Consider the following 10,080-nt stretch of genomic DNA (forward strand, 5'->3'; position numbering starts at 1 on the left):
CTGGAGCCTGTTTCAGTCTGTGACTCCCTCTCTCTCTGACCCTCCCCTGCTCACGCTGTCTCTCTCTCTCTCCTAGAAATAAATAAAAACATTAAAAAAATAAAAATAAAAAATAAACATTTAAAATAAATAAATCATTTCAGTATCTTCATCTGACAGAGGGGGAATGTGAGTCCAGGGAAGTTGAGTGACAAGGCCATTGAGCCTGTGATGGCAGAAATGGGGACAAGACCCTGGGTTTCCTGATTCTTGGCCAACGCTTGGTCCACTCAGTCGAACTGTCCATGACAATCAATTTTTATTTCATAAACTCCAACTGGACAGCTAGTTTCCAGAAAATCTGGCTATTTTAAACATTTCCAGGGGCGCTTGGGTGGCTCAGTCGGTTAAGTGTCCGACTTCGGCTCAGGTCATGATCTCACAGTTCGTGGGTTCGATCCCCACGTCAGGCTCTGTGCTGACAGCTCAAAGCCTGGAGCCCGCTTCAGATTCTGTCTTCCTCTCTCTCCGCCCCTCCCCCGCTCACCCTCTGTCTTACTCTGTCTCTCAAAAATAAATAAATGTAAAACAAAAGTGTTTTTTTAAAAATAAACATCTCCATATCATTAGAGAGAGAATTAATATAGCATATACTTTGGAGCACAGAACAATGGTAAAGGAATTTAATTTTTTTTTTAAATTATTTGAGAGAGAGCATGTGATTAGGGGAGGGGGCAGAGGGAGAGAGAGGGAGAGAGAATCCCAAGTGGTCTCTACCCTCAGCTTGGAGCCTGATGCGGGGCTCGATCCTGCGACCCTGGAATCATGACCTGAGTGAAGATCAAGGGTCGGCAGCTCAACTGACTGAGCCACCCAGGCGCCCTGGTGAAAGAATTTAAAATTTATTTAGTGAGAACCAATAAATATATCTGCTTTTAATTTTTGGCTCTGGTCAGTGGTTCTCAACTGGGCTCTTGCCTCCCAGGGGACATGCGGCCCATGTCTGGATATGCTTTTGGTTGTGACACCTGGAGCTGTAGTGTTCGTGGTATCTAGTGAGTAGAGGCTGGGTATAGGCTCTCAGGTGGTATCTTGACCATGGTGGGGGTGCCAGGTGGGCTGAAGAATTTGCCAGCAAAGGCCTGGTTTCAAAGGTCAGCATCTTTGGGTTCCTAAATCCACCCCTTTTCCCATTCTGATGACGGTCCAGATAGTGCCAGGTGCATTCTGGGCTATTTCCCTCGCCAAACCACAAAGTCTCCCCCCACCCCAGTGAGGGTTACCCCAAGGTGGGCATCTTCCCCTCCTAGTCCTGCCGGGCATCAGCTGAGTCCCTTGGGTGGGCCCCTTCACTTTTCTGGGCCTCAGTTTCCTTCCCTGTAAAACGGGGAGAATGGTAACACCCACCTCCTCGGGGGCTGTTTAAAGAGGGTCCTTCACCCCACCACATCAGCCACAAAGGGCTCGCGAGTGCTCCCCCCGGAGCCCACCTTGTTTCCAGTTTTCTAAATCTTCGGCTTCTGAGATAGGGGCTGTGAACACACAAGTTACAAATGGGGAAACTGAGGCTGGGGGCCACAGAACTGGACCACGGTCTCACAGCTTTGAGGGAAGGGGCTGGCCTGGAAGGCGGGGTCTTCTCCAGGGCTCCCCGAAGGGCTCTCAGCACCAAAGGGGCGCTCAGACGAGCTTCCTCTCCCTCCTGGCCTCCCGCGATCCAGCTTGCAGGCAGAGCAGCCAAGCGAGGAGCTAGGCGGCCGCGCCTGGCTTCGAGGCGCATGCGCGCATGCCAGGGGCTCCGCCCCGACGCCGGCGCGGTTGTCCCGGCAACCGGGACGGGGCGAGAAAGCGCTGAGTCCCCTTTATTTGTTCTTTAACATTTGGTCTTCTGCCTAAATTTGGTGACGCTTCTGCAGGCTGTTCTTCGTGCCTTCGTTCATTCACTTCCAATTGCACAAAAGCTGATTTCCTGTCCCCAGGAGCACTTAAGAGTTAATTAAATGACAACCACCGGCGGGCGGATCTTGGTCACGATTGGGTGCCGGTGGAGACCACGTTAAAGAACTCCGGGTGTCAATCCCGCTTACCTTCACGTGTCTTTCCCCCCCCTTTCCTCTTTTGCCTTTCAGTACTCTATAATTTACTAACGGCATCTATAATTTATCTGACTTCTCCGGCCAGATCTTGGCTTAGGCCAAATCACGAACCTGAATTTTGCAGAAATGACTCAGTGGTGACTAATTCCATTAGGACAGCAGTCTCTTCGAAGGACTTTGTAGCAGGATTTCTTTAAATAGAAAACGTCCTCAGTGCACTGACAACTATGCACTTTATATAAAATTTATTAGGGGCGCCTGGGTGGCTGGGTCGTTGGGCGGCGGACCATGGCTCAGGTCATGATCTCACAGTGTGTGGGTTCAAGCCCCACATCAGTATCTGTGCTGACAGCTCAGAGCCTGGAGCCTGCTTCAGATTCTGTGTCTCTGTCTCTCGCTGCCCTTCCCCTGCTCGCTCTCTCTCTCAAAATAAATAAACGTTAAAATTTAACAAAAAATTTATTTAGCTACAAGACCCCACCCCCCCTTTTGCATTTAGACATAAACTGCTGTGTATGGTTGGCTGTGTCGGTGTGCCTGGCTGAGGGCACCAGAATCCCTCAGGATTTCAGGGGCTGAAATCCAGTGTAGCTCTGTTTCCCAAACTGGAGGACAGGGTACCTTCTATTTTGTCTATCCGGGTGGGTCCCCTTTTCCATTTGCAGCAAGTTCCAAAGTTTCCATATGTGCCTTCCTGCACACAATTAAACAGGAACCGGTTAGATGGCTTTGGGCTTTATGGAATGTGTATGTAACAAGCTTTTTTTTAGTGTGTAATTCCATTTAATTCATGTCACAGACTTTGCGTGGACCCAAATGTTTGATTACAATGAAACATGGTGCAAAGAAGATCATGTAGGGGTGGGTATTAATTCTCTTTCTGGGCTCCATCGGGTCATCTGGGACGTTATATTTCTTTCATATTGTTCCTCCATCCCCTAGGGGTTGTTCTCACCCCCATGGTAAGAGCTGGCTTGCCTCCATCTTCAAGTTGCAACCAGCAGAAAGGGGGAGGTTCTATTACTAAAAGGAATACAGAGAGAATGGACTCTGGGGGACAGTCAGGGATTGGAAGCCCCTTGAAGATAAGGACAGGGTCAACAAATTTTTTGAACAAACCCAGCAGACAGTACTGTTTGGCTTTTGGATGCTGAAGAATCAATGCTGTTAGATTTGATAAACAGCGTTGCATAGCAGAGAAGCAGGGACTCAAATTCTGCCCGTGCTGCTTACTGCCTGTGCCATCCTGACCCAATTGTATCACCACTCAGCCTCAGTTTTTCAAATCTGCAAAATGGCTTACATAACCCACTTTTCACGGGGTGTGGTGAGGGTAAATAGGAGAAACATATGTGAAACTCTAGCACAGTGCTCAGGCCTTGTGATTTTCCCCAATGGTCCTTAGCTGTTGTAAAAACATCTTTATTTAAAAAAATTTTTTTAAATGTTTTATTTATTTCTGAGAGAGAGAGAGAGACGTGAGCAGGGGAGGGTCAGAGAGAGAAGGAGATACAGAATCCGAAGCAGGCTCCAGGCTCTGAGCTAGTTGTCATCACAGAGCCCGACACGGGGCTTGAACCCACGAACCATGAGATCATGACCTGAGCCGAAGTCGGACGGTTAACCGACTGAGCCACGCAGGTGCCCCAACATCTTTGTTTTTAAATGTTTATTTCTGAGAGAGACAAAGAGACTGAGCGCAACTGGGGGAGGGGCAGAGAGAGAGGGAGACAGAGGATCAAAAGCCTATTCCTCGCTGACAGCAGAGAGCCCTATGCGGGGCTTGAACCCCAAACCCACCAACTGTGAGATCATGACCTGAGTCGAAGTCTGACGCTTAACCGACTGAGCCACCCAGGCGCCCCTAAACCGCTACATTTTTGAGGTGTCTGTTGCAGTTTTCCTGCCTCCTTCCTTCCCTCCTTCTTTCCTTCCTTGGCTTGTTAATGAACTTCACAACACTGAACATTGAAGTTGCGTTCTCCCAGAAGCTGCCCCTTCACGTTCCTCCCCCCTCCCCCCTTCCTTTCAGGCCTCTTCCATCTGTTTTAGAAAGTGAACTTCCTCCTCTCTGGGAATATCCCTCGTTTACTACTTTAGTTTTGCCACAAACTGGTTCTGCGTGTTGCTTTCGAGGGAGAATTGTAGAAGTTGTTAGAGATAGATGTGACAGAGATGGCATCTTGCAACACCAACCAGATTACTCGGTTTTTTTTTGGGGGGGGGATGGTCTTGGAGAAAACATGAATCAACCTCAATTATGTGTAAGTAAAATTAGAGTAGATTCAAGCTGTCACTTTCTCTGCCTCACTCACATTATTCAGATAAGTTGGCAGAAGAGTGTTGTTTGGGTTTGTATTAGAGAATGATGGGGATGTAAATCTGGGTCTAAGTTAGTGAAATTTAAAATGTTGAATTCTCGGGGCTCCTGGGTGGCTTAGTCGGTTAAGCTTCCGACTTTCGCTTAGGTCATGATCTCGCGGTTCGTGGGTTCGTGCCCCGCGTCGGGCTCTGTGCTGACTGCCAGCTCAGAGCCTGGAGCCTGTTTCAGTCTGTGACTCCCTCTCTCTCTGACCCTCCCCTGCTCACGCTGTCTCTCTCTCTCCTAGAAATAAATAAAAAATATTTAAAAAAAAAATGTTGAATTCTCAAGGTGCCTGGGTGGCTCAGTTGGTTGGGGGAACATCTTCAGCCCAGGTTATGATCCCATGCTTCGTGGGTTCGAGCCCCACCTCGGGCTCTGTGCTGACAAGTCAGAGCCTGGAGCCTGCTTCCGATGGAGCCTGCTTCCGATTCTGTGTCGCCCTCTCTCTCTGACCTTCCCCCACTTGCACTCTGTCTCTCTCTCAATAAATAAATAAATAAATAAATAAACAAACAGGAAAAAAAGGAGAATCCTTTAACTTTCAGAGTTGGGTTAGTGCCATCATCAGGAGGGCACATTCTGTACAGGGCCATCTGGTTGGTGCTTTATCTCTTCCATTTTCTGGCTGTGTGACCTTGGGAGAACTCCTTAACTACTCTGTGCCTTGTTTTCCTTATCTGTTAAATAGGATTCTCTTAATGTGAGTCCCCTTGAGACAAGGACTTGGGTTCAGGTTGTTTATTTGGGAGGCAGGAAAGCAAAGTTGCTTGGGGCAATGTTGAGCAGGCAAGGAAGACTTTATTCAAGACCGGTTGCAACGAGGGAGGGAGAGAGGTTGAACTTGACTCCTTACACAGCAGGGGCGGCAGGGGATTGATAGCCAATGGGCATGGTGAGAGATCAGTGGATGGACAGTTGCTACGAGGAACTTGGTTCGGCATCAAAGGTGGGGGAATTTTCACTAAGCTGGACTCAGCAGGCCAAGGATGAAGCCTGGTCGGGAAGCGAGCTCAGAGCGACCTCACTATAGTTTGGTTACGGAGTGGTCCTTGTCCGAGGTGACCCCGGGGAGTGGGAGAGAGCTGCGAGACTGACCAAGATGGTGGAAAAGCCAAGAGAAGGTGTATCACTGGGGTCACAGGACAAAGATTTCTCCAAACAGTGTCCATTGGAAAGCTGGAGGCATGAATATTTATCCAGTGGGTCACAGTCTCCATTGGTTGAGGGTTGAAACCTGGAGTATTTATTTATTTATTTATTTATTTAGAGCGAGCAAGCAGGGGACAGGCAGAGAGAGAGGGGAGAATCCCTAGCGGGCTCTATCTCATGAACCATGAGATCATGACCTGAGCTGAAATCAATAGTTGGAGTGCTCGTTTCGGCAGCACATATACTAAAATTGGAATGAAATCAAAAGTTGGGGGGCGCCTGGGTGGCTCAGTCGGTTAAGCGTCCGACTTTGGCTCAGGTCATGATCTGGCGGTTCGTGGGTTCGAGCCCCTCATCGGGTTCTGTGCTGGCAGCTAGCTCAGAGCCTGGAGCCTGCTTCAGATCCTGTGTCTCCCTCTCTCTCTGACCCCCCTCTGCTCATGCTGTCTCTATCTCTCAGAAATTTAAAAAAAAAAAAAAGAGTTGGACACTCAGCCTACTGAGCCGCCCAGGCGCCCCCTAAACTACGGACCTTCCTAAGGATTCTCCGGGTTTCCCACCGTGTCCTTTATCTGATCTGAGAATCCATTTGTTTCACGTGCGCTTCACTTAGCGGTCACATCTGCTTGTCTCTGCCGGGCTGTGAAAGTCCCTTGGGCTTTGCATGTCTTCCATGATCTTAACATTTCTGAAGGGTTCTGGCCTGGAAGTTTATAGAATGTCCCTGCTGATGCCTTCTCATGCTTCTATTGAGGTTGTGCTGATTTGTTGGTTTTACACAACTGCTTGCAGAAATATGACCATAGTTTTATACCTGGAAAATCCGGTTAAAAATTTTGGTCAAATCGACATAACAGAAAATTGACCGTTTTAACAAGTTTTAAGGGTCCAGTTCACTACAATCAGATACATCCACTCTGTCGTGCAAAGCATCCCACCATCTATCTCCAGAGCTCTTTTTTTTTTTTAAATTTTTAATCTTTATTTTTGAGAGAGAGGGAGCAGGGGAGGGGCATAAAGAGAGGGAGACACAGAAACCGAAGCAGGCTCCAGGCTCTGAGCTGTCAGCACAGAACCCAACACGGGGCTTGAACCCACGGACCACGAGATCATGACCTGAGCCAAAGTTGGATGCTTTACTGACTGAGCCTCCCAGGCGCCCCCAGGACTCTTTTCATCTTCTCAAACTGAAACTCTAACCCCATTAAACACAAACTCCCCATTCCTCCTCCCTCCTCAGCCTCTGGCATCCATCATCTACTTTATTGTCTGTTTCCTAAGGGCCCCAATCCCATGGGCAAGGGCTCCACACTCCTGACCTAATCACTTCCCAAGGGCCTCGCCTCTGATTGTCATCACACTGAGAGTCAGTTTTCAACATACGCATTTTGGGGAGACGCATCTGTGTATAGCAGTCTGTTTGAATATGTCCTCTTAGCGGACACACGTTATGCTGATGTTATCTAGATCATCTTACTCACATTCTTTTATTTTTACGTATAAGTTTATTTATTTATTTTTGAGAGAGAGTGAACAGGGGAGCGGCAGAGAGAGAGGAAGAGAGGATCTCAAGCGGGCTCCGCACTGTCAGCACAGAGCCCGACGCGGGGCTGAACTCACGAACCGTGAGATCATGACCTGGGCCGAAACCAAGAGTCGAACGCTTGACCGACTGAGCCACCCAGACGCCCCATTACGCTCTCACTTGTTAGCCCCATGCTCTTGGGCTGCTCTTTGGGGGAAAATGTGGGAGGAACTGCACACTCGTATGTGTGGTGCAGGCTTGAGATGTGATGACCGTCAGCAAGGGGTGACTCAGATCTTGCAGAGACTGTCCCCCTATGGTGAAAGCAGGGGGGACTGGGGGTGGGGACACGGCCACCCGGAGGGTCTGCTGCAACAGACATAATGATGAAACAGCCCGTCGGCTCATGGTGTGGCCAAGCCGAAAGCTGGATTCAGGTGGTGCTTAGGGGGGGTTAGCGCTCTGTGGGGCCAGCCAGTGCTGTGACATTTCAAAAGCAGGCAGGACTGTCTGAGATCATCAAACTGTGGACCGCCCCCCCCCCCCCCCCCCGGGCCCCCCCCCCCCCCCCCCCGCCAGCTTGCCCAGTGGCAGCACCTTTATTTTTGACAATCCTTGAGACCAAGGAAGCCATGCTGTTGCAGTGACGCCCAGACCAGACGTGTCCCTCAGGAAATAATTCGGAAATAATAGCACTAACAGAAATAAAATGATCGAAGCTCCGAGACCTCGGTGCCTCCAGCTTCTGCTCTTGCCTCAGTATAGTCTATTCTGCACACAGCAGCCAGAGGGAGCCTTTGTTTTTCCTTTTTAGCAAAGTGGGAAGTTTTCAAGTTTGTAGATCGCTTTTTTTTTTGCTTTTAAAAATTGAAGCGGAATTCACAAAACATGAAATTAACCAATCTAAAACGAATGAGTCAGTGGTCTTGAGGATGTTCACCGGGTTGTGCAAACATCACCTGTCTAGCTCTGTCTAGCCCTCATCGCTGCGAAGGAAACCCCGGCACTCGGTCAACATTTGTTGAATGTAACAGCCAGAATGCCTAGGGTTGGGGTACTACCTGGAAAGTGTGGTGTGCATAGCGTTGGGGTTGCATCTTTTGCGGGGCCTTTATACTACTCGACTGTTCTCGCACTTCTCATTTAGGTGCAAACTGAGCAAATAATTAATGAAATCACCCATTGATTCATTTATGGACACTCATTTATTTTGTGCAGACATTGGACCAGATGGTGAAGACACAGGGATGGAAAAACTTGCCCTTGCCTTCAAGGCAGTTACACGGATAGAGGAGACAGGTGAAGCAATTAAAATGTGGTATATACCAAAGGCGGGCAAACTATAACTCCAGGGCCAAATCCAGCCCCCCCACCTGTGCTTGTAAATAAAGTTTTATTGGAACACAGCCATACCCATTTGTTTGTGTATCATCTGGCTATTTTCACACTGCAAGGGCAGAGCCAAATCATTGTCACAGAGACCATCTGGCCCCCAAAAGCTGAAAATATTTAATACCTGGCCCTTTAAGGAAAAACACTTGCCGACTCTTGGTGTATATAATTGGGGCAAATTCAAAGTGTGGACAGAGAGCCTTGGAGATTGAAGAGGGGCAGTTAGCTGGAGGTGGGAAGAATTGCAAGCCTAGCAAAAGCTTGCAGGTGCTAAGCCTTCGGTCCGTAAATGCAAGAATCTTAATGCATCCATCTCGATGGAGCTTTACATGCATTTATACCCATGTAACCACCAAAGGATCAAAACACAGGATCTCAGCAGCCCCCAGGAGGCTTCTCAAACCCTTCATATTGTGCCCTAAGCCCTGTGCTTCACGCAGCTATTCGCTCTCCGGCTGCTGCTGTGTCCTCCCTGCTGCCCGGAACCCCACCGCTGGCTGGATTGCGTGCTTGTGCCTGAAAAGGCTCGGAGGCCCCGTAGTTCTCACCAGGCGGGCTCAGAGCTGTGCCCGGGGCGCTAGTGCATGGCCCACAGGAGGACGCAGGAGATCTGTCGTGGCAGTGGATTTTTAGACTTGGCTTCAGGACCCTCCCCTCCTTTTAAGTTTATTTATTTATTTTGAGAGAGAGAGAGAGAATGAGCTTGAGTGGGGAGGGGCAGGGAGAAGGAGAAAGAATCCCATGCTGTTAGCGCAGAGCCCCACATGGGGCTCGATCCCATGAACCATGAGATCATGACCTGAGCCAAAAGCAAAGGTTGGATGCTCCACCACTGAGCCACCCAGGAGCCCCCAGGAGAAGCCCTTTTTTTATTCCTTCCTTCGAATTTGCTCCAGGAAGTGTGAATTTATTCACCAATCCTACCCATATTTTTATTTTTATTTTTTTTAATGAAAAAAATACAAAAAAGTTGCAAAAATAGTATGAGCCGTTCCACACCCAGGTATATACCCTACATATTTTTTAAATGTTTATTTATTTTTGAGACAGAGAAAGAAAGAACGTGCAGGAGAGGGGCAGAGAGAGAGGGTAACACAGAATCGAAAGCAGGCTTCAGGCTCTGAGATCACCCCAGAGCCCGACGCGGGACTCAAACTCACGAACCACGATATCGTGACCTGAGCTGAAGTCAGACGCTTAACTGACTGAGCCACCCAGGTGCCCCAGTATGTACCCTACATGATTGGAAACGAAACCTATTAGACAAATGTTCATAGCAGCATTATCCACCACAGCTGAACGGTGGAAATGTCCATTCATGGATGAGTGAAATGTGGGAGACCACACGCTGGAACATTATTCAGCTGTACAAAGGGTTCAAGCCCTGACACTGGCTACAATGTGAACGAATCTTTTTTTTTTTTAATGTTTTATTTATTTCTGAGAGAGGGAGAGACAGCATGAACAGGGGAGGGCCAGAGAGAGAGGGAGACACAGAATCTGAAACAGCCTCCAGGCTCTGAGCTAGCTGTCAGCACAGAGCCCAACGCGGGGCTCGAACCCATGAACTGTGA

The sequence above is a fragment of the Hyaena hyaena genome, unplaced genomic scaffold (assembly GCF_003009895.1).
Source record: "Hyaena hyaena isolate Hyena2069 unplaced genomic scaffold, ASM300989v1 scaffold_414, whole genome shotgun sequence".
NCBI classification, from domain to species: domain Eukaryota; kingdom Metazoa; phylum Chordata; class Mammalia; order Carnivora; family Hyaenidae; genus Hyaena; species Hyaena hyaena.